Source organism: Corvus brachyrhynchos, unplaced genomic scaffold (genome assembly GCF_000691975.1).
Source record: "Corvus brachyrhynchos isolate BGI_N302 unplaced genomic scaffold, ASM69197v1 scaffold65, whole genome shotgun sequence".
Taxonomy (NCBI): domain Eukaryota; kingdom Metazoa; phylum Chordata; class Aves; order Passeriformes; family Corvidae; genus Corvus; species Corvus brachyrhynchos.
In genome coordinates, this window is record NW_008238365.1 from 2832278 (window position 1) to 2856601 (window position 24324).

The following is a 24324-nucleotide window of genomic DNA, read 5'->3' on the forward strand; positions in this document are numbered from 1 at the left end:
GAGGGTAAAGTCATCCCCACTGCTCTGGCTGTGGACTGGAGATCCCTGAGCTGATTTCTCTGAGTTTCTCCCTACAAGAAGTGTCTTGCAAAGAGATCCAAGCCCAGCTGACAGCGAGTCCACACTCCCGGGTTGTTCAGTGATTCACTACCCCATTGAAAAAAAACCCACCCATTATTTTGAATTCAAATTTGCCTGCCTTTAATTTCCACTAAGAGATTCTCTCTGTGCTCATCTCTGCCAGATTAAAGAGCCCTCAGTATCTGATAGTTTCCTCCTGTGAAAGTGGTTGTGCACTATAATCAAATTACCTTTTGAATTCCTTCCTGATAAGTTTAAAGAGATTAATCTTTTCACAGTCTTCATTCCGAAGCCATTTATTTCTACGAGCCTGAGTCCCTCACAGGTCTGCTCAGCACCCCCTCTCCAGATCTGTGACTTGCAAGGATGCACAGACACTGCAAACAGGGGCAGTGCCATTAAATTGAGCTCAGGAATAGCCCAGGAGGTTGGGTCAGGTCCTCTCCTGGTTCTCCATCCTGGCTCCAGTGGGGCAGGAACAAGCCTGGGACGTCACACCAGTGAGGAACTGGTCAGAGAACCCAATACCTGCACCTGCTTATGGGGGGGAAACCTTTCAGAAGCGACTGTGGGATTGGAACCCAAATTTCAGGTGCAGCAACACCTTCCTGATGCAAAGCTGGTGTCACTGAGCCTGGGGAAAGCAGGCAGAGAGCTCCTCACACAGCCTGGTTTGGAGCGCTTTTCACTGTTCCCATGGGTCAGCTCGACTTCCATCTGTCATTCCTTCCCTTCCTGGTGGAAGATGGAGAGCAGCTACTGGGGAAAAGGTGCTAAATGGGTGCCTGATTTATTGTCTTCATTACTTTACTGAAGCAGCTGCATTTGGCATTACCCTGTGGGGAATGTTTGTATTCAATCTCTGAGGTCAGCCCTGCACCAGGAGCTGGGGGTTTCTTCTCCCATTTCCTGGGATGGCCAGCTTATTAAATTTGTCCAGCTTATTAAATCTAAAGCGAAGCTTTAAGAGATCTTTAAGAACTACTTTTTATGAAGACCATGTTACAAGGACTAAGAACTGGCGCTATTTTTAGAAAAGCCTAAGTATTAAAACACAAAAAAGGCAGGAGGCGAGGTGGACAGGGAGGCTGCTCTTGCAGCACGAGGCTCAGCTCATCAGCACGTCCTGCCCTGAGCACCACTGCACCTTCCCTCTGCTGTTAAACTGAATTTATACTGCAAAAAAACCAGGGGGAGCGTTTTAAAAAAATGTGCAAAACCTCAATCCTGCCAGATGCTGGGTGCTTCCTTGGGAAGCACTGAGCTGGCAGGGGTTGGAGCTGCTCAGCCTCTCTCAAACGCTCCTCTTCCTCCTCTTTTATTGTCAGCTCATCTGCAGAGCTGGCCATAAAACAGGCAGGAGATTCCAATAAAATGAAACCATTTCCAAGGGTTACGATACGGATATTTCACTGTACAGAGTCATTCCAGAGGGTGAAATCCTGTGGAGAAAGGGGGAAAGATGTTCTGGTAGAGGAATAAAGAGCTCCTACAGCCAGAGGGATAGATGGAGGGGAGGGATGGTGGAGAGGGCGCAGCCCAGGGCTGCGGTGGGACAGGTCCCTGCGGTGCTGTCCCATGGGCTCCTGGCTGTGTCAGCGTCACTCAGGGTGAGCAGGCTTTGGGAGGAGTGTTCAGACCTTAAATCATCACCCAAATTACTGCCACACGTTCTGGCTCAGCACTGGCTGGCCTTATTTATAGCCCAGGCAGCAGACAGCGTCTCCTTGGAGGTTTGGAAGCTGAGAGTAAACTGCAGGTACAAAAGGGTGCAGCACATTTTAGGGGATGGAAAAGCGAGGGGTGGTCGCTGCCAGCTCCCTCTGAAGCTGCCTGGGAACCCCAAAGGGTTGTTGGTGTCTCAGGCGGCCTTGAGAGTGGCCCCAGGAATTAAGTCCTGAGTTCTGCTGGTTCCAAGAGGTGGAATTCGAGGATCCTGGTGGGTCCCTTCCAATTCAGGATATTTTATGATTCCTGGGGATACAGAGCATGTGGCTGATGAGTGTCCAGCTCCCCAGGGAATGGGACATGGTGATAAAAACCACTCCTGGACTGAAGCTGCCTTCTACTCCAGCTGTGGAACATGGCCTTGATCCTTGCTGTAAGCTCAAACCCCAATCAATGGAATTAATTAATGGTAACAGAAGCAGCTCAGAGCTGTACCGTGAAGGGGCTCAGGTGTGTGGGTGCTTCAGCAGCCCTAGGCCATGAGATCCCAGAGCAGGGATTTGCATGAGGGCTGGAAAACCAGCGGGACCCACTGAGGCTCTGCTCATACCCTGCCTGTGCGGGACTGCCTGGGAATGCGATCACAGCCCAGGGGCTGGCTGAATCAGGAGGATCATTTCCATATTAAACCAGAGACTCGAGCAGCAGGATGACTTCGAGAGAGTCCCGCAGTCCTTCAGGAGGCACCTCGTGCCCATAAACAGGCTCCCCCTCTCTCCAGAACCCATAAAACCCCGCAGTAACGACCGTCGTGACAACCATAAACCTGTTGTTTCCATTCCCTGTGATTTACGGAGCTGGTGGGAAAGGTGGGGCTGCTCCTTTATTGGGATGATCAAATGTTTGCAGAGGGAAAATACAATCTGCATTCCTCCAAGGCTGCTTTAATACAGTGAATCATGAATACATTTCCTTTCCCATTAGCAGTTTAACATCGTAGGACACAGAAACACTTCTTCAAAGTGAATTTCTGTTTTAAGTAGTGTAAAGTCCTGGCTGTGGGGGAGGGAATGCAAGAGCCTTTGTAGCCATGGGAAAGATGGGCCAGAACCTCCACAAAGCAGCGATTTCCTGCTCTGGGTGGTGCCATGAAGATTTTTTTGCCCTTTCTTTTATACCCCTGTTATACCTTCCTACAACTCCTGTATTCTTAGTGCTCCTTGCCTACATTCTTGGACTTGTTCGTTCAGCCAGGAGACTCAACATTTTAGAAGCTTCGTAGCCAGGGATCAGTGTGTCCCAGAGCCCAAGGTCCTCTCCAGAACACATTCTGTAAACCAAGATAGAACCATCCAGGGGAAGGCTCCTTGGGGAGGGGGGCTCACTCGAGTCTCTCCTTGGGGAATCTTTGATAGATCTGCTAATTAGTAACACCTATAATGAGATACCCGATCTTTGGGGACACACTCGGTGGGTGCATCTCGATGCATATGACCTGGACGTGTGCACCTAAGGATCCTTAAAATAAATCCCAAGGTAAAATCCCTTTTCCCCTTCTAACCATGTTTGACTCTTGATTTTAAGACCAGGAAAAGGCATCATGGGCACCTGTGAGAGAGATAAATCACCTGTCCTGCCCTTGTGAGGAGCTGCCCACGTGCCCGGGCAGTCGAGCAGCCTCAGCGTGTTCAGGACAGCTGAGGAAAGAGGGCTTTGGTCCAGAGAGAAAAGAGGATGAAGGAAAACAAATCCTTTGAGTCTCTCATGTGCTGGATCAGCCAGGCACACGCAGAGAGGAGATAAATGATGCATGGGGCTGGGGTGGATTTAGCCTGGCATTACCTGGCCATTTCTCTGTGTTAAATACTTTTCCCTGTTTTCTGCTGAGTTCAAACCCCACACAGGTACTCGAGAGATACTGTACTTAATAGCTGCAAATGTGTAATCGAATACAATTAATAACAGTAATTGTAGTGGCCAGCACGCTGTTGTAATTGACCTAAATGTTCCTCACTAATTAGAACAGCTCCAGTTCAGAAATCGTTCACAGCTCCGAGTAGCGCTTTATACTGGGAAAAACAAGCTGTCCTCGCTCTGTGACACACATCAGTGTCCACACAGGGCACATTGGATTTTACTGTTATGTTTATTTGCCTTTTCTGGGAGTATCAGAGCAGGATGGACATAAGGAAGATGGTCTGGGATGCTGTGGGTTCATCTTTTTCATTTGGATGTTCCACTCTCTCTTGGGTCACAAGGTGTGGGACTTCCTTCAACACAGGTGGCAGCTGGTCACACTTCCACTGGATTAAACGATCTGGGATGTCTGCCTTAAAACCACCTTCATCTCACATCTTGTGTTTCATTTTTACTCCTGCAAAATGAATATGAAACCTGTCCATGAAAGAGAAATGAGTATTTCTGCTTTATTTCTGGTTTATGCACTGATATAAATTGTCAGGGAATGTGCAAAGCAGAATCAAGCCAGGCCCAAATTGTTTGTGGCTGCAAACCCCTGTTAGGGCAGCAGCACCACTGATCTGGGATGTGACAGGATCCGGGATGTGACGGGATCCAAAATGTGACAGGATCCGGGATGTGACAGGGTCCGGGATGTGACAGGGTCCAGAATGTGACAGGAACCAGGTTGCGACAGGATCCAGGATGTGACAGGGTCCGGGATGTGACAGGGTCCAAAATGTGACAGGGTCCAGGATGTGACAGGATCCGGGATGTGACAGGATCCAAAATGTGACAGGGTCCAAAATGTGACAGGATCCAAAATGTGACAGGGTCCAGGATGTGACAGGGTCCGGGATGTGACAGGGTCCAGGATGTGACAGGATCCAGGATGTGACAGGATCCAAAATGTGACAGGGTCCAAAATGTGACAGGATCTGGGATGTGACAGGATCCTGTCTGTGACAGGACCTGGGATGTGACAGGATCTGGAACGTGACAGGATCCAAAATGTGACAGGGTCCGGAATGTGACAGGATCCAAAATGTGACAGGGTCCAGAATGTGACAGGATCCCAAATGTGACAGAGTCCGGGATGTGACAGGATCTGGGATGTGACAGGGTCCGGGATGTGACACGTGGCTCACTCAGGCACTGTGAATTTGGTGATTGATGGCAGCTCAGACAGAGTTTGATGTCAAACATTGTCCAAGTGCTGCACCAGAGCCAGGGGATGGGGTTTGGAGCCTTGTCCCTGTGCAGAGTCCTCTCTCTGCCCAGTCAGTCCCAGGGGACCGGCCAGTTTCCCACTGGGAGAGCGCCACTGGGACAAGTGGGAGAGTGACATTGTGCCAAGAGTGGCATCACGATCACAGCTTCTGCTGGAGCTTATCCTGACAATGTTCTCATGTGCCTCAGGGCAGAAAGGGACGGCACTAACCGGGATTGCAGGAGATGGAGCCACTGGGACAGAGCCAGCTGAGCATGGCTGTGCTCCCCAAAAACTGAGTGTACAGCAGGACACAGCCACCCCTGGGTTCAGCCAGCATCCCTGCCCCCCCAAACAAAGTATCAGCCCCTTCCCAGAGCAGAGCAGAGCCTGGCTGAGGTGAGAGCAGCCCCTGCTCCTGCACAAATCCCCGGGAGGCAGCACAGCTCCAACTGCCAGGGAAGCGCAGAGCTCGACTGGGCAGGAAAATCAAAAAGGAGCAGTTAAAGGCCTTGGCAGCTGGTTGCCCAAAGCGACCACAAACATGTGTCTCATCCTGGTAGGTCTCATCAGCACAGCTCAAATGTCAGCTCGTGCTGACAAGCGAGAGAGAGGAAAACACGGCTGCCCTTGCTGGCAAATAATGAGAGCTGCGAGCAAGGAGGGAGCAGAGAGCAGTCCCAGGCGGGCTGTGTCCCATTTGTGTTCCTCCTCTCCCAGCGTTCATCCAGCACTGCTCATTTTGAGGTTATAAAAGTGCTGGGTTTGCAGCAGCAGTGCCGGGCGCCGTGTAAATGCCTGGGAGGGGAAAGCCCAAACCCCTCCAGCAGCTGCTGTGCAGCCGAAAAAGGTTTGACGTAAACCACTGAGCACTGATCCAGAGAGGTTTTTAGGAGATAAAAGCTCCATTCCCAAATTTGACATGCTCTCCTCTGTGTGGTCTCTGGGCAGTTCTGATAATCCCTTTGTGCCTGAGTTCTCCAGGCTTAAAGAATATTAGAGGGGGTTTAGGTACAGCCAATCCTGCTCTGGGGCCACGTGTAACACTGGGAAAAGCCACATTGGAGGGACACAGGGATGTGGCACTTCATGATGCGGTTTAGTGGCCATGGGGTATTAGGTCAGAGGTTGGGCTTGATGACCCTGGAAGTCTTTTCCAGCTTTAATGATCCATGCCAGGCAGTCTGTGTGGACTTGGACGGATGAAAAGCTGGTGGGATGCCTGTGACACCATCCCTGCTGCACCTCTGTGTCCTCTCTCTCCATCCAGGATTTCTCCTGGATGAATCAGCAGGTGCAGCTCACACAGCCTGTGCTGGGCTCGCTCTGTTTCCTTCCACCAGCACACACCTACTCTTAATTTCCCCCACTTGTAATACATTTCAGGCAGAGGCTGAAGTACAGCATAAAGGAATGTGTGTCCAGAACAGCAGGTTGAGGCAAGGGACACATTTCTCTTCTTCTCTCTTCCTCTCTCTTCCAGCCCAGGGCTTTGTGAATCCCCTTCCCACCCTGCATTCGGCTGGGTAACAGCTCTCTCTCCCACAGAAATATGTACTGTGTCCTCACTGCATTAAGCATTGGCTTCAAGTGAATTTCTCTCACAAGCAGAACTAATAAAAGGACTAAAACCTGCCAGGTTCCACTTGACAAATGGCTGGAAGGAGGACATCTCCCCGCTTTTAGTGCTTGCAGTGATTGATCGGGGCAGGCTCAGAAGCAGCTGACCTGTTGAGGGTTTCCAGAGGGGGAATGATGGAAGGACGATAATGCTCCTTTCTGGTTGATCACTGTAATTTTTGCTTTTCAGCAGATAACATATCCAGTGTCCAGAAATCACCACCTGTGTTTTGCAACTCGCCCAGGAGCTACAATTTGAATCCATGTGTGCATCTGTCTGCTCAGCTCACCATCCCCAGGCGGATGACAGGGGCCGGGGGTGTTGCTGCAGGCACATGCAGAGGGACAGTGTCATCCCAAAGCGCTTTACGGCCCAGAATGAAGGTGCCCAACAGATCAGAGCAGAGCCTGGCATCAATCTGCTGAAGGCTCCAGCAAGGCTCTGTCTGCAGCCAGGCACTTCCTTTCAGTGAAGCTCTGTCAGTCTCTCCTGGTGAAGCTCTGAAAGCCCACGCTCCAAGGTGGATGAGTTTTTACTAAGCTGGAGGTAGGAGAAGGAGCTCTGGAGCAGGGAATCCCAGCCCCACCTCTGGGCAATGCAAACTGGCCAGGGCTGGATGGGGTCCCTGCTCAAGGCTGAAGGGACAGAGCCTCCATTTGTACAAGGGACTTCCTTTTAAGAAAGTCCTGAGTTCTGGCTTTCAACAAAAATCTGAGGAGTTACACTCCTCCCATAGGAGAGTTGTAAAATGTCCAGGTGATCTGAGCTGCCTTTGCTCAGCCAGACACGGTGGGGCAGGGATGGAGCCTTGGGATCTGCTCTGTGAATTAACTCATCCCATAGATTTTTCTCATCAAATCCATTTGCAGGCCACAGTGACAGTTGTTATTTATTTATCTAAATAAAAAGAAACAATTAGCTAAGAGGAGATGCACCGTGACCTCATTGTGTAAGCTGTTCTCTGCCTGCTGGGGGTTTCAGACACATCATCACAGCAACCAGAGGTGTGGATGAGTCCAGGCTCAGGTGGGAGAATCAATGGCTCATCCTCGAGCTGGTTGTGCAGGTGAATGCTCTCGTGTTTAATTGACATCCTATTTATTGTTGAAGTGTTGCCCTTGTGGGTTTTTTTCTTCTCTGTCTAGGAAGGAGGATTTGGTTCAGCGATCAGTCACAAGAGATTAGCAAACAAGCTGAGAACACTTGCTCTGGAGCGTGTTTGAGATCAGGTAGCTCTTCCTGACCCCCTTCTCGCCTCTCTCCTTCCCAGCAGCTTTCTCTGACTGCATTAGGAAACTTCATGGAGCCCTCCTGGAGGTGGATTTTCCCAGGAAGTCATCAGCACTGCTGCCTGATTTGTCATTTTGTGCAGTGGATAAAAGCAATTTCATGTTCGACTCTGAAACCCCTTGTTCACTTTATGAATAACTCCTGTAAGTATCACTTCAGAAGCCAATCCAGCAAAGTGACAGGGAAGGGATACTCCTGGGATGTCCAAAAAAAAGGGAGACCAGATTGTGTCTGCAAGGCCTGGGGGTGTTTTTGTGAACTCCTCCGTGTGGGCGGGGGCTCAGGGAGAGCAGAGCAGGCACTGGAGCCCCGTGCCTGGCACAAAGCCACTTCTGCAGCCTCCCTGGTGTCCCTGTGCCCCTTTAAAGCCCAGAGCTGTGCTGCCACCCCAGGTGACCTGTGCAGGGGGAGTGTTTGCCACCACGGGTTCGGTGCCACCCTGTCAGACCCATCAGTGCCAGATCATTCCAGAGCAACACATCAACACCTTCCAGCTCAGCTGATCCACTGCTGGCCCTGACTGAGATCAGCAACAATTAATATTGAATCCTCATTAAGGGGAAAGGACTTTGGTGTCTTCTTCCCTGTCCAGCAGCTGCTGGCAGGGCACTGGCTCAGGATGCTCCCAGGAAGGCTGGGGCTGACCATGCCAATGACTGAACCCCCATCCCTGGAAGTGTCCAAGGCCAGGCTGGATGGGGCTTGGAACAATCTGGGATAGTGGAAGGTGTCCTTGCCCATGGCAGGGGGTGGAACACGATGATCTTCACAGTCCCTCCCAACCCAAACCATCCTGGGATCCTCAGTGTTCTCAGTTCTTATCAGCAGTTGTTTGTGTGCTGCCCAGACCTCACTTAACGCAGGTTTCTCATTAAAATACCTCTGTTTAGACAATCTGGGATAGTGGAAGGTGTCCTTGCCCATCGCAGGGGGTGGAACACGATGATCTTCACAGTCCCTCCCAACCCAAACCATCCTGGGATCCTCAGTGTTCTCAGTTCTTATCAGCAGTTGTTTGTGTGCTGCCCAGACCTCACTTAACGCAGGTTTCTCATTAAAATACCTCTGTTTAGCTCCAGGATCTGTGCCTTGTTGAAGGGAAGTGCAGCTCTGCCAGCTCTCTCCGTTTTTAATTGTCACTATAACCTCCCTCATTCCTTGCTGAGACATAAAGCCTGCACAGTCTGCTGGGATCTTCCCACATCTTTCTGCAGCTGCAGGGACTTGTCCTGACTCCTGCTCTGTTCTTGAGGAGATGTTGATGCATTTACTTGCAGTTGCTGAAGCAAAGAACGTGAAGAGATCCCCTGGCCCCGTCTGCTCACAGTAGTTGGTCACTGAAGCACATGCAGATTTTTGCTTTTCAGATTTATTTTTTTGTGCACAATTAGGCTTAGACTGAGATAACTGTGTCCAGCTGGGCTTCGGCACCAGCTGGAAGCTCTCCAGGCTGGTGCAATCGCTGGTGCCTGCCGTGCTGGGAGGGCTTGGGTGCTGTGAGGGGAGCCCAGCACAGACTCTCCACTGGCTCCATTTATCCAACTTTCCTTGGGGTATTTCCTTGCACCTTCTTGTCCTGAGCTGTGAGCACGTGGGTGCTTCTTCAGCTGCTGCTGGACAAGCAGGGGAGTGGGAGGAGATCTGAAAACATCCCTGGGTTATCTCCTGGCTGGGCGGGAGTGGGAGGGGAGCACTGGGGTCCTACAAAGGGGAAAAAGGTGACTTTTTCCCCTTTTGTCCTTTCCTTTTTCAGAAAGAAAAGGAAGGGAAGAAAATACGAAATACTGAAAAGCCTTTAAACAAACCCGGGCCAAATAATCTGAGGGGCCTATATTTGAATCCTTCCCCTCAGGTGGAATGGGTGGGCCCTGAGCTGGTGACATTTCTGCCATGTGTCCCAAACCCACCTTGCTTTAATTAAAAGCCCACATCTCCCAAGCCAGGCCCTTGGATGCCTCCTGCTTGGGGTAAACCGTGAGGAGGGGCTGGGGAAGGACTCACACTTAGGGAATGACTGCTCGTGGAATGCTGTCAGCATTTCTTTAAGATGCCAGAGGCTTTAATAAGCAAGGGATTAATTACACCTCCCATGGCTGCCTGGCAGCTTCACTTAACGCTTGAGCACATTTGCATGTTGTTATCAGAGGGCAGTAAAATAATGGCATTGTCCTCCCGTTGTCCCCCAGTGAATCCAGGGTGGTGGGACCCTCTGGAGGAGCTGGAGGCTGTGCTGGCAGGCAGAGGGTGAGCTGTGCTCCACAGGTCACCATTTCTCTGCCCCAGCAAGTGTAATTGAAGGGATTTACTCCGTTATCCACTCTGGTTACAGACAAGCTGCTGGGTAAACAAGGCAAAGGCAAGGCTGGGGTGAAGCCACACAGCTCAGGTGGCTCTTTGGAGCTGCTCTTCTCAGCCTTGTTTGTGTAGCTGTGCTTGCCAGCGCCTCTGGGCACAGCCTTTGAAGGTCCTTTCCTGCTGCAGGTGATTCATGAGCCAGCTCGAGGTGAACCTTTCTGGCAGCTTTTGTTTCCTGTTGTGGGCAGACCTTGGAGCATCAGGTTTCCAACCACCCCTTCTAGCGAGCAAAAGTCCTACATTCATGACTTCCCCTGAGGCACTGGGGATGACTGATCAGGCAGTTCTGACCAAAAATGGCACATGAAGTGTTTGCTCCTTGAGGAGCTGAGTAACGCGCTAATGAGTGCAAGACAGATCCTGCTGCTTCCCATCCGATGGGAATTAATCGTGCTTGTGCTGGAGCAGAACCAGGCTGCCTGCTCATGCATTGATTATGGCTTAACTTTCCACAAAGTACAATTGAGCTGAACTTTTCACAGAGTTCGAGCCAGGAGTGATGCAGTCAATGAGAACTGCACCAAGAGCTCTCTGCCTTGAGCGAGCCCCGAGCCAGGGCTGAGCTGCTGCAGTGTCCCGTAGTGATCCCGGCATTCCCATCTCCCTCCAGGCAGTGCCAAAGTGTTTATCTTTGATGAACCTAACTGCTTGGCTGAGTGCTGGTCCTTGGCACGGCCTGGTGTGTGTCAGTGGAAGGACTTCCCAAGGCTGTCCTTCCTGCCGGGCATGGGGCTGCCCTCCTGCTCTGGATTTGGGGTGAGGAGCTCGGGAAAGGGGTTCCTGGATCGAAGAGCTGAATGTGGGACCTGCCCTGTCCTGGGGCTGTGAAAGGTCAGCAGCGGCTGTGAAAGGGGAATCAGCACCAGGGCTGCCTGAAGGAGCCTCCTTTGGGCTCTTTGGTCGCTGGCAGAGGTTTAAAAATGCTTTTTATTTAAGTAGAAAGAATGATGCAGTAAATCCAAGAGTCAGAGCTTATTGCCCTGAGGAGCCCTGATGGCTCCAGCTGCCCAGGCAGATGTTGGGTGGGTAAAGCCCTCTAAAAAGCAAAGCTGGGCTTGGCTGAGCTGAGCTGGGCCAGCCCCTCACTTGCTCCCAGCCCATGAATCAAAGCCCAGCTCCAGCACTGCGGGCCTGCCCACAGCCACATCACTTATTGCTTAACAAGTGCATTAGTGTAAATCAAGAGGCAGGTTTCAATTATCTAATAGAAGAATTATTGATCCACGCTCTCCTCCTGAACGTTCAAATGTTCCAGGAGGAGAAGCAGTATTTGTATCTGCTATAAAAAATCTGGAGTGTGTTTTTATGTTTCAATTAGGTGGTGCTTGGAGAGCTGGTGCAAGATGTTTTTGTAGGAGCAGCTGTGGCCAAACTGTGACAGGCACAGAGTCACTGGTGGCCCACAGCCCTGGTTTTGGGGTCATCAAAGGACAGCAGTAGATGACATTCCTCCCTTTCCCCTTAGGATGCTGCTCAGGGAAGCCCAGGGCTTCACTTTCAACTCATTGTCCATGGAAAAGTGCAGCTGTTCCTTAAAATGCCAAATTCAGTTTAAGTGTATCAAATCAAACCAATTTTCTTCTCCCTCTCCCTGCCCCGTGGTTCTGATGGCTAGGGGGAGGAAGGGGATTTGTGCCTGTTGGAGACACAATGTGAGTGTAAGGAGCCTTGGGCATCAGGCTGATAAAACAAACATCCCACAGGAGGGTTAATTCCCAGTGGAATTATTCTGAACCTTCGCCTTTCAGTCCATTGTCCTGCAGTGACTGTGTAAAATGCCATTGAGGGATGTTCCTTCTTCCCTTTGATATAAAACATGGGGCTATTTTAGAAACTTAAAACTCATTTCAGACTCTTCTCAGCACTTCTTTTCAAAACAGCTCAGTTCAGCTGCCAGTCCCCAGCCCCACTTTTAATTAAAATAGGTTTGTAGCCTTCCCTGACAAGCAAATATCTACAGTAAGTTGCAAACTATAGAGCAGTCCTTCTCAGCTTAAGAAGGATGCCACTTCAAATGTCACTTGGCACCTCTCTAGGAGAGCTCTCTGTATTTAAGAATAAATATACAAATCAAGTTGTCACCTGAAAAGTTGTTGATAACCCTTTTCTGGGACAGGGAGCTCAGATGAGACATAACAGCAGCTGCCTGTACTTCCTGCAGTCCCCAAAATGTTTCTGGAGACTCCGTGGCCGTGAGTTGTTTGGGTTTTTTTCTCCATTGTGCACAGTGCCAGAACTTGTGAAACTGTGTCACTGTGATTTGGGGGAGCCCTGGGGCAGCTGAGGGGTTCTGGGTCAGCAGAGAATTGCAGTGGGGATTGCTCAGCCCACCTCAAAACAGAGCTGGGGTGACCCCGGGGACCCTCCCCTAGGGATGGGATGGAAGCACAGGGAAAGGTGGGAACAGCCTGTGCTGGGGAGTCTACACAGAATATTCTTGTGGTTTGAGCACTTCACTGCCAGAGCAGGATTTCCCTGCTGGAACGAGGCACCTGCTGAAGCTGTCACTGCTTTCATGTTCTGCTTATTGAAAACCCGAGAAACCCTCCGAAAGCAAATAAGATTAACTCCAACCAAATGCGTGGCACCGAGCAGCAGATCGTGCTGCAGCTTTATTGCTGTCATCATTATTAACACGTTTCTTCTCCTGGCCTGGCTGCTGCTTGGTGTATTTTTCAGTGTTTGAAGTTTTTTAAGTCCCCTGAAGGTCTCAGGGGTAGGGGAGGCTGCTCTCACCCTGTTTTGGGGGTCAGGCTGGGCTTCTTTAAAGAAGGTTGACCTAAAATAAGCAATGGGATCACAGAACTTTGGATATGGGGTTAGAAACTTGCTGCTGCAGCTGGGTGGTTGGGATGGACGTTGTGGGAGATGCTCAATGCTGAGGGGCTAAAATGGTCCAGCCTAGAGTGGCAGAACTGTCCCTGAGTGCCACACATCTGCCAGGGCAGATTTCCCAGCAGCACTGGCAGGGAAGGGGGCTTGTCCCTATTTCCCAGCTGGAAACCTGTGCAGTGTCAAATATTCCGACTCCCAGCCAACCCTTGCCCCAACTTCTGGTACCCAGGCTGGGTTTGTGACTTTGATTCACATTTCTGGCGGCTGCCCAGGAGGAACCACACAGCTCCTTCCTTTCTCCACCCCTATTGGTGCAGCTCTCCGTTCAGAACCCTGCAGCAGAACATTCCACACTCTTTTACGGAGCAGAACGTCCTCCTCCTGCAGCCTGAGCAGTGTGGCAAATCCATCCGGGTGGGAAGCATCAGGAGAGGACAGCAGTTGCATTTTCCCTCTGCTGTTTACACACTGCTTTAATTAGGAGGCTGCCTTTGATTAGCTGAAGAAAACCCAAGCTGTGTCAATTGAAATTAATTTCCCTCTATCAATTTATCCTTTGTGAAAAGTTTGGGTGGCTTGTTCCGAGCTGGAATGTGGGCAGTGCAGGGAGAGAAATCAATTTTCCTACCAGGTCTAATCATGAGCGGTGTGAAATTAAGTTGTCACCCAGGCCCCCTAATCCTCGTGTCTAAGTGCATGTTGGGCTCTTTGCTGAGGCAATTACAGGAACCTGGTTCCTCTCCCTCCCTGACTTCCCTCATTAGAAAACACTTAAGGGCACAGCTCCCTGTGACACGTTGTCACCAGGGAGGGACAAAAGTTTCAGAGGAGAGAAGTAGGACATGTAAGAGCAACATGAACTGGTAGGAATCAAGAAGCTATTTATGAGCCATTTACTTATTTAGCCCTAAAAATAGCTGGGGCTGTATGTGAAAATAGGGCTGTGATTGAAATCAAGCCCTAGACATGAGGTAATGGGGAAGGGGGGGGTGCAAAGAGAGATGCAATCAGATATTCTGTAAATAGCCCCGCTGGCCTCTCCAGGGATGGGGCAGGGGTTTGGTTTGGGTGTTTTCTGCTGAGGGTTTGAGGGGTCAGTGAGGCCTCAGGTTGGAGCTGAATTTGCTGCAAGACCAAAGGCAATGGGAACACCAGCAGGTGCTGGGACTGAAATCCTTGGGGATGATCCCGAACCACCTCAGACCCCAGCTGCAGTGTCCCATCTCCTGGCCAGTGCTGTCCTCAGGCTGCTGTGTCCATTCCTGGGCTCCTCAGCACAGCAGGGACAGGGAGCTCCTGGAGCACTGGGGAGATGAGGAAGGGCCTGGAGCATCTCCCTGCCCAGGGAAGGCTGAGGGAGCTGGGGCTGCTCAGCCTCGAGAGGAGGCCCAGCTGAGAGGGGGCGTCCACCAGAGCCACGGGCAGGGCCTGAGCCCAGGGAGCTCCACCTGGACACGAGGAAGAACTTTACTGTGGGCACTGGAACAGAGCCCAGAGAGGGGCTGGAGTCTCCTCACTGGGATATTCCAGAGCCCTCTGGACACACTCCAGTGCCCTGTGCTCTGGGATGGCCCTGCTGGAGCAGGTGACCCTCTGTGGTCCCATAAACCTGACCCAGTCTGGGATTCCGGGATTCTGTTCCAGCCCTCCTGCCACAATGAGGTGCTTTGCAAGTCGAAAGGTGCTGAGTAACTTCTCCTGGAAGCAGCTCTCTGCAGCACAACCTCTTTGATCTCCTGCTTCCATCTGCTCTTTTATTGCTCCAGAGCTGCAGTGTTGAAATTTTTAACTCAAGACGTGACATGCGGGTCCTTTTGGGTCCCTCGGTGTTGGAGCAAGCCCAGCACCCTGGCTGGGTGCCACAACCAAGCTCTGCCTCCCACCTTAACCTGCACAGGAGCACTCCAGGGAGGGGACTGAGAGCAGTAGATGGAATTAAATCCCTGTTTAATGTAGGCTTTTAATAAAGGAGGGAACGTGTGTAATGTCACCAGCTCTGCCCACGCACTGGGGAATTTGCCCTGCAACACTCGGACACTTTTCCAGCCTTTCCTTGGAGTGGAGGAGCAGAACTGTGCTCTTGCCACATCGCAATTAAATAAATTCACTGCTCCCCATAAAGCCTAAACCCTATAAAATACAGCTGTTCTCTCCTGCTGGGTTTAAAAAGAAATGGTTTCACAGAAATGGCTCCAGGTGTGCATTTGTGCCAGAAAGGCTCGTGAATGCCTGCTGGAAGGGCTGTGGAAATATTTTGGCAGATGTTGCTCCTAGGCCAGGGGATGCTGCTGCAGGGAATGACTCTCTGAGTGGGGGGATGCAGAATGGCTGGGCTGAGAGCTGTGGCCGTGAGGCACAGCCTGTGTCCAAAGTCCTCACAGCGTGGTTTGGAGGGCACAGTTTGGTCAAATCATCAATTACGTGATGATTCTGGAGGGCATTTCCAGCCTTCACAACCCTGTGATTCTGTCTCTGGTGTAGTTCCAGACTGAGCCAGAGCACGCCTGGGCTGTGCTGCTGCCACAGGCCCTGCTGAGGGTGCCCTGCCCGAGGCTCCGGAGAGAGGAGGTGGAAGTCCTGAGCTCTCTGCTTTTCCAAGTCTTCAGCCCAGCCAAAGCAGTGTGCTGGCAGCAGCCTGGTCTGCTCTTCCTTAAAATATGTTTGAAATCAAGGAGCTCAACACCCCTGTAACCAGGGAGAGTGGGAGGGAGCAGAGACCGAGCCCAGCTGTGCTGGTACAAAATGGGATTTATGACTTGTGACCATTTTTCAAGTGAGAAGCATTGATTTCTGTATTTTTTTTTTTTTCTCATAGAATCTCTTCTCCTTGAAATAGAATAAATTGCCTGAAGCACCTGGTTTCCCAGGGATCCAAGGCCATTCCTCCCTGGTGCCCTGAGCACAGAGGCTGCTATGATGTGGGGAGCTGTGCTGGGAGGTTTGCAGCCAGGAGGGGCTGGGGATGGTTGAATGCTGGAGCTGGAGGTGCCATTTTCCCAGAGAATCTTTGGATTTAGCGTTTCTCCTCATGGCAGTGCTGTTTTCCCTGTAGTGCTTCACAGTCCACCAGGAAGGAAATCCATTCTTTGTTTCTGACTTACCCTGAATGCCTTTCTTTGTTCATGTCAGACCATTCTTTCTGCACTGCCTGTTCCAACACAAAAGGAAACAAATTCTTTCCATGCCAAACTGCAGCTTTTTGCCCCAAAAGTGCTGTTGTGATAGTTTTTGAAAGGCTGCAGAAAGTTCTCTTGGTTAGCACTAAGGCTGTGCAGATTTTGAATATTTTCAAAGGTTGGACTTGATGATCTTGGAGGTTTTTTCCAACCTTAACGATTCTGTGATTCCCTCTCTGTGCATTTGGGCTGGGAGAAGATCGTTCTGAACAATTCTGCTTCCTCTTGCCTTTGCAAAGTCATTATTGCAGGCACAGCCATGAATTTGGGGAAAGTTTAAACCCTGCCTCTCACTTCCCCTCCCTGAATAATGGATGGTTGGGGGGCCTGGTGGGGTTGTTAATGCTCCTGTGGAGTCACAGACCATCTGTGAGCCAAGAGAGAAATGGGAATAGCAATGTTTTGTTTTGTCTGCTCTACAAAACAGGAGCTGGAGATTGATTAATTCTTGTGAGCTGATCAGAGAGCTGGGGGAATGTGTTGCAGATAGAGGGGATCAGGAACTGGGGCTCTGTCTGGGGGTGACGGGATGCCTGTGGATCTCCCAAGCTTCAGCCGGTCCAGTGTGACAGCATCCTTCAGAGAGCCTGGGCAGTGTGTGGGGACAAAGGAAAGGAATAAATAAGCAGATAATAAAAAATGCTAACTGAAAATCAGAATGAGATGGATTCTAACTGACTCCATGTCAGGAACTGGAGTGGCAGGACAAGGGGCAGTGGGCTCCCACTGCCAGAGGGCAGGGTTAGATGGGATATTGGGAAGGAATTCTTCCCTGTGAGGGTGGTGAGGGGTTGGCATGGAATTCCCAGAGAAGCTGTGGCTGTCCCATCCCTGGAAGTGTCCCAGGCCAGGTTGGACAGGGCTTGGAGCACCCTGGTCTGGTGGAAGGTATCCCTGCCCATGGTAGGGGGATGGAAATGGATGACCTTTACATTCCCTTCCAACCCAAACCATTCCATGATCTCCTGATTCTATTTTCCTTCTCATATGAAGGAACGTGGCCTATCACTACTCACTTGAAAAGACAAAAACCACACTGTGCGGAAATAGTGACTTCAGATCCCTCTGTGAATGTTCCCCTGCAATTACTCAGCTCTGTTCCAGTGTTTCAAACACTTTTGAATCCTGAAGGAGAAACGCTGTTTATCACTTCTAATTTCTACATCTGGGTCTGAAAACTAATGAGTGAAACAGGCTGTACCATCTGCTTCCTTGGGATGTGCTCCTGCTATAACTATTTATATTTTAAGTTGGTTCTTTTTTTCTTTGTAAATTTACTCTCGCTCCTAAAATGGTTCAATACAACCTATTGTTGTTTTATCGTGGAGTCATATTCCGCTCCTTCTGGATCTGCATCTCTTCTTGGCATCGAGAGCACCTGAGAGGAAGGAAACACAAAACAAAACTTAATCCTGTCATTCTTTCTGCACGAATCTGCCTGGTTTATATTCCTGGGGCAGCTCTTGCTGGAAAACACTGCAGAGTTTGCAGGTAGGAAAGGCAGGAGCTGTTCACCTTAAAGAAAACACCAAGAGAGCAGGAGAAGGAGATCCAGACCCCCCTTGTCTCCTCAGCCCTGGAAACAGGGATGGCACAGGCTGGGAGGGCTCGTGGCGCTTGGCTTGACCGAAAATTCTGTCTTTGGGGCAAGCTTTGGAGCAGGGAGGGCTGATGCTTTCACCATGCCAAGGAGTGTTTTCCCCATCAGAGACTGGCAGAGCTCAGTGATTCTCCGTGGTGGATATTTCCCCCAATATTCCGCTTGAACTCTCCATTACTCGTTTTAATATCATTATTCCTGTTTACACACTAAACAACCCTTCCTCCCTGCTGGTTGATGTCCTCATTGCGTCTGCTTTCTGCAAGGGAGAGCAAGATCTTATCCTTAAAATAAACTCAGCAATGGAGACTTTGGAGCCCTGCTTTGCCTCTGCAGGGCGTGGGTGATGCTTCCCTGAGGCTCCACTCCCAACTGCACCAAGCTGTGGGTCCCGAGCTGTTGAGAAAGGATTTTAACACGGCGCATGAGGAAGAGAGCGCTCAGTTTTTGGCAGTTGAGTGGGAGCAGTGATTCCCTCCTGGAACTGCAGTGCCAGCTCTGCCAGAGGTGGGATGAGGAAATCGAAATAACTCAGAGTAGCCAAGTCAAAAATATCAATCCGAGGTATATCCACGTTTTTCTGCTCATTTCTCCTCACCTGCAAAAGGATCGGCTCTTAATGAGAGAGAAAACTGAAACAATGGTTGTGGTGTGGCTGACAATCCACACGTGTGAAGGGTGCTGCTCCCCCTCCCAGGTGCCAAAGACCTTTAGACCTCCAGCTCGTGAGATTCCCATCAAGCCAACAAAGGTCATGCTTGGCAAATAACGCGTCTCAGATGAGCTTCTTCCTCTGCACGAGCTGAGCTGCTTGGATCATGCTCTGCTTTTATCCCTCCCTTTGAGGACTCCCAGGCTGGCGGCAGGAAAGCCATTATCAAGGAGCTGTTCCTTTGCCTTGGCTTTGTGGATATAAATACTGACACCTTGTTCCATTTTTCATGCATTACCTCTTTTCCTGCCCCATTCAAAAGAACAAAAGGAGTTCTGAGCTCTCTGAGCCTGGAGTTTGACAGGTTGCGCTTGGTGGTGGCATCACTGGTTTTTTATTTCAAAATAAGATTTATTTCAAAAACAGCTTTTCCCTTTTACCTGAAGGCGAGGGGGGGGAAATGAAATGATGGGGAAAGCTGGAGGAGGTTTAGCCTGCATGCATGAAGCAGCAACTCCAGTGATTTTATTGTTTGGGCTTTCTGATGGTCGTCTCAAATCATCAATAAAGCTCTGGCTGTCTCTGCCTCGCCCTCCTTGTTAGCTGGAGCCACTGCCCAGTGCTGGGGCTCTGTGGCTGGCTGGGAACCGCCTGCCTGGCTAATTCCCCTCCCCCCCTGCCTCTCCAGCTGGCTCTCACTCCCATTTAGAATATATATGGGACATGAGGCACACATGGCTAGGGGGAGCGGGTGGGATTTATGGCCAGCAGACAGTGTTTAGTACAGATGTGCAGAGCAGCAACTCTCAGTTGCCAGCAAAACCTCTGGAGAGATACATCATAGCAGGAAGTTGTCAGCAATTAATTTTCAGAGTGCTAAACTTCACCCATTTTTTAATAGGAGTCTGAAGGACCAAAGAGAGAATAAATCATCTGGACCCCTGGGAGTTTTTTTAGCTACTTTCCTGAGCAAGCGGTGCTGCTTTTTCTGCCTTGCAACAGGTAAAACACTGAGGGTTTAACCACTGAGAGAAATATTCTTAAATAAGCAAGACTTAAAACAGAAAAATAAAACTAAACCCAGCTTTCCTCTATGAGATCCCTTGAATCCTTCTGCAAGAAAGATGCCAAACACTTGGATAAAGGTTTGGTTGATCTTGTAGGTGATACTTGAGTGACAGTGAGGGGGGGCTGAGCTATAATTGGTGGATGTGAAAAGTTTGCTGACAGGGTTGGTTGCTGACTATCACAAAATTAGTTTTTGGGGGTTGATTTGAGGGGTTTGGGGTGGGTTTTTTTGGAGGAGGGGTAATTTCTTTGCAGCTCAGCTCCTCTGCCAGCCACAGACTCCAGAGAGGAAGACGAGATGGCCACAGCTCAATTGCTGGACTGCCTGAATGGTGGCTCGTGGCTGGAGCTGAATCAGTGATGTTTTATTGAGGCTGTGGTACGAAAGGAGAGATTCTGTTCCTTGTGAAGAACCTCAGTCCATCTAAGCATTTCAGCATTTTACTCACAGTAAAGCCAGGGTTTAAGTCCAGTTCTACTGTGCACAGTGTAAATGGGGTGAGTGTCTAATGCTCACTGTGGAGGCTTTTAATGCTCCTAAAATTTTCCAATGCCACCAAAGTTGGGGATTTCCTTCCTCTATGGAAGCTGGGAATTGTCTTCCTTATGTCACAATGAGGTTTAGTGGGCGTGGTGGGACTTGATCCTGGAGGCCTTCTCCAACCTTAATGATTCTGGGATCCTGTATTAACAAACTCAACAACTCAACAAAAATCCACAAATCACAGAATCATGGAATGGTTTGGGTTAGGAGAGACCTTAAAGCTCATCCCATTCCACCCCCTGCCATGGGCAGGGACACCTTCCACTGTCCCAGAATGTTCCAAGCCCCGTCCAGCCTGGCCTTGGACACTCCCAGGGATCATGGGGCAGCTGCAGCTGCTCTGGGCACCCTGTGCCAGGGCCTCACCACCCTCACAGGGAGCAATTTCTTCTATTTATCCAACCAAAATCCCCTTCTTTCAGTCTGAACCCCAAAATCTTCCTGTGTTCTGAATGGTGGTGGCATCTCCAGCTGTTTCTCCCCACTTTGTGCTGTTCTGCTGCTCCAGCACAATCTCTCAGGGATGGCAAAAGCTCCTGGAAGTGGAAGCAGACCTTTGGCTGCCATCAGCAGAGCTCCAGGTGAGGCAGTGGGCTGGAAAGCTCAGGAGATAAAGAACTTGAGCTGAAAATTCACTGTGGAACAATTCCACTCTGTCATCTTTCTCTTTATTACCCTTTCCTCTACGGCCATGATGGGATTAGTGATATTTCCATTTGTCTGTTTTATGTATTTTGTTTTCCCTTCCTCTGAAAAATGATTACAGGATGAAAAGTTTGTCAGGCCTTGGAGTTCAGCAAGATTCTCTCTGGAATTAATTCCTACCATGGAGTGTGAGCAGGCATCTAGAAAAACACTATTTGATTATACTTTTGTTTTCGTATAAGAAAATGATTATTTTCGCTTGTTGGTGGGTGTAGGACACAGAGCTGTGTGGGAAAGGCAGGATTTTTATTTATCAGATGCCTGAAGACTTAAAATCCCAAGAAGCAGTAATGAGGAAAGCTGACAAAATGGAAGTTTTGCTCCAGCTGGTTATTTCCTAAGTATCAGAAATCTGCAGCAGAGGAGAAGAGCAGGAGGAACAAGGACGGTGACCTGGAATCAAACACTCCAGTGGGATGAGCTGGGATCTGTCAGGGCCTGAGGCCCAGCAGAGCCAGATCCAAGCGGGTCTGGCATGAAATGGCTTCTCTTGATTTTCTCATCCTCCCCATCGAGTCTCTCTCTCTTGATCTAATTGAAGGGGTTTGTTCTGACACCTGCTGCAATCAGGGCTAAATGCTTTCCATGGAAAATCAATGCCAGCAACGAAGCCTGTGCTGTGCTCTTGGCTCCAGTGGCTCTCCAGCACTGGTTCCCACTCGCTCCCCATTGCAGAGACCCTTCTGCTCTGTCATTCCTTCCACCTGCAGCATCTTCCTGTAGCCACCCCCGAGAGGCTTTTAGCCCAAAAGCTTGTGGATCTTTCCTGCTCCACCATTTTGCCCTTCCCCATGAGCTCACTGCTCTCACAACCTCTCTGATCACAGTAAGATCAAATCAACCCCCCATGGCGGTGTTTGGAATGAGACCATCTTTAAGGTCCCTCCCAGCCCAAACCATTCCCTGTTTCTAAGGTATCTGGGATGTTTTCTGGCTCAGCAGCACCAGGAGGGATCCCTTCAGGTCCTGCTGCTCCCTCAGCTGCCTGACACCATCGCTGGGGCTTCCAGAGGGGGAGGCTGCAGTATGGTGGCTGTTCCTTGGGGTCTGTAGGCAAAGATCCATCATTTCCCCTCTCTTCATGTTTCCCCCTTTAAATTCAGTCTCCCCTTAAATAAAGTAACCTCTGCAAGGACTGATCGTGCCTGGAGCCTCAGGCCTTCGTGCCAGGACAATTTACTCTCCGTCATCCAGAATAATTCCCTTTCTCCAGCTGCTGGCCTCCGGTTTTGTGTGCTGAGAGGGGCTGACTCAGAGATGACTCAAACTCTTCACACACCCTTGTGGGTTTGCAAATGAAAGAGCAGGGTAAGGCTGGGTGGTTAAATAAGAGACCGTGGCCAGCAGCCAGCCCTTTCCCAAAATCCCAAGGGGAAGTCAGGACCTGGAAGCACACCCCGGGCATGGTGATTCAATGGGGTGAGCAAAAACCACTTGTAAATACATTTATTAGTGCTGTGGCTGTGGTTGGAGCTGAGGCAAAGGAGAAGAAGCCACACAATTACCTGCAAATTCCACAGGTCAGCAGGGAAAGGGTAAGGAACAGGGAGATGCTTCTGTTTTGCTGTGGGTTTTGTTTAATTCCACAGCCCTGATCTTAAAGGCAAATGATAAAACTGGGGGGGTTTTAAAAGGGGATTGCCAATTTGGGAGCAACTGCAGAACATGAGGGGTTACTGGGAAGCCACAGCACCAAAACTGGTCTCTGGATCAAGGTGCACGAGGGACTTGTTCGAAAAGATTCTGAACCCATCAGCTATATCTCAGAGTGAAAGCAGAGAACCAGCAGTCCCATGAGATTCCTGAGTCCAACCCCATCCCTGGTTATGTCCAGTTGCTAGAAAATACCGTGGGGATAAAGGGGCAGGGTGGGATCCTTCACCTTGGGTTGCACAACACGAATGAAGTAACCAAAAAACGGCATTGATTGATACTGGTACTGCTTCATGGAGTCTCACTAAGGAGCAAAACCAGCACCTGAGCCGAGCCCAGGCCCCATTCCTGGAAATTCAGGTCTCTCCTCTCGTGTTTAGTCAGGACTGTGGGTGTTGCAGGAGGGATTATCACCCTGTGTTCTGTGATAGCTGAAATGTGCTCTGAGACCCTGCAGCTGAGGGTTCCCAGAGGGTCCTGCAGGAGCTGATCTGCGCACATTAATCCGCTGCAGTCATGAGGAGACAATTTCCCTGGAGAAAGGCTTTCCCTGCTCCTCGGCTCGGGAGACCTCCCAAGTGCTACAAGGTCTGAGGGGGGGATTATGAGCTTTAGAGTTTGTGGGACTGTGGCAGGATTTCCATAGGGCTTAATGGAGCCAATACCTGTGAATTAGGATATTTTTTAATTTATGGAGGTAAAACTCCTGTGGGAAACTGCATTTGCTGTTGTGAGCCTTAGAGGTAATTATAATCTCCTTTTTTTGACACTGCACTGTTGGGAGTGAATGCCAACATTTCCATTTGAGGGCTTATTTGATTATTTTTCTCATTTTGCAAAACATTATTACATTAACCCGCCACTCCTGAATCCTTGTCCTACCATGGCATTTATGCATGAGAGGGTCTGTGCTCTGAAAGGAACATCAGGCTGAAGAATGCTCCATGATGATGGAAAGGCTTCTGTTTATCCTGTGGGTTTGGAATAAGAGCTTATTTTTGGCTTTGGAAGCAAATGTGACCTAGTTTGGATCCAAAATGTAATCTGAACCTTCAGCGACACATCTTGGATATTTATTAGGGCTGAAAGTAGTCAATAAATGTACGTGAATAGATGAGTCAAACTTAGAGAGGGGAAGTTTAGGTTGGAGATTAGGGAGAAACCCTTCCCTGTGAGGGTGGGGCACTCCAGAGCAGCTGTGGCTGCCCCTGGATCCCTGGGATCCAAGGCCAGGTTGGACATTGGGGCTTGGAGCACTCTGGGACAGTGGAAGGTGTCTGTGTCCATGGCAGGGGGTGGAATGGGATGAGATTTAAGGTTCCTTCCAAGCCAAACCATTCCATGATTTTATATAACTCAATAATTATTACCGCAGGCCTGGACCCTAGGGTATATCACCATATCCCGCAGCCATAAGGAGGAGGAGGAGAGAAGATCCAGCAGGCAGGAATTGTGCAGCAAGATTGATTTATTTAATTATTTTACAAACTCTTTTATAGACCTTTTTCTTCTAATTGGACAAAGGATCAGCCACCCCTTGGGGTGATTGGCTAAAATCCTAAAACATCCATTGTCAAAATATTTTTCTACTATACCATAAACAAGACTTTTCAAGGTTGCAGGTGGCTTGGTTGTTTACGTACTCTGCTACCTCTTCTGAGAGAGAGAAAAGTCTCTCACGGACTTAGAAAATAGCAAGAAAATCCTTGCTAGCAGCATTTTTGTATCTACAATTCCCCCTTTTTGTTTGATAAGATAACAACTCTACTATTAATCCTATAGAAATTTACATCAGTTATTAGTTCTAAATATGTCCTTAAGGCTTTAACTATCTGACTCCGTAACAAGAAATTTAAAGTTCAGTCTCTGCTTGTGGAAGGACCATCCCAGTCTCTGCTTGTAGAAGG

The 24324-nt window shown here is 49.7% G+C and overlaps 1 long non-coding RNA gene across 2 annotated transcripts in view; it reads left to right on the plus strand.

Moving 5' to 3' along the window:
• The window catches only part of LOC108447125, a 45529-nt gene that overhangs the window by 12516 nt on the left and 8689 nt on the right, over positions 1 to 24324 (plus strand). Inside the window, exon 1 of one of the 2 annotated variants that reach the window (XR_001862523.1) lies at positions 19324 to 19449. The exons of the other annotated variant lie outside the window; for it this stretch is intronic. This is a non-coding gene — a long non-coding RNA (uncharacterized LOC108447125). Of the gene's footprint in view, positions 1 to 19323; positions 19450 to 24324 lie in introns of those variants that run through there. 2 annotated transcript variants of the gene reach the window in all.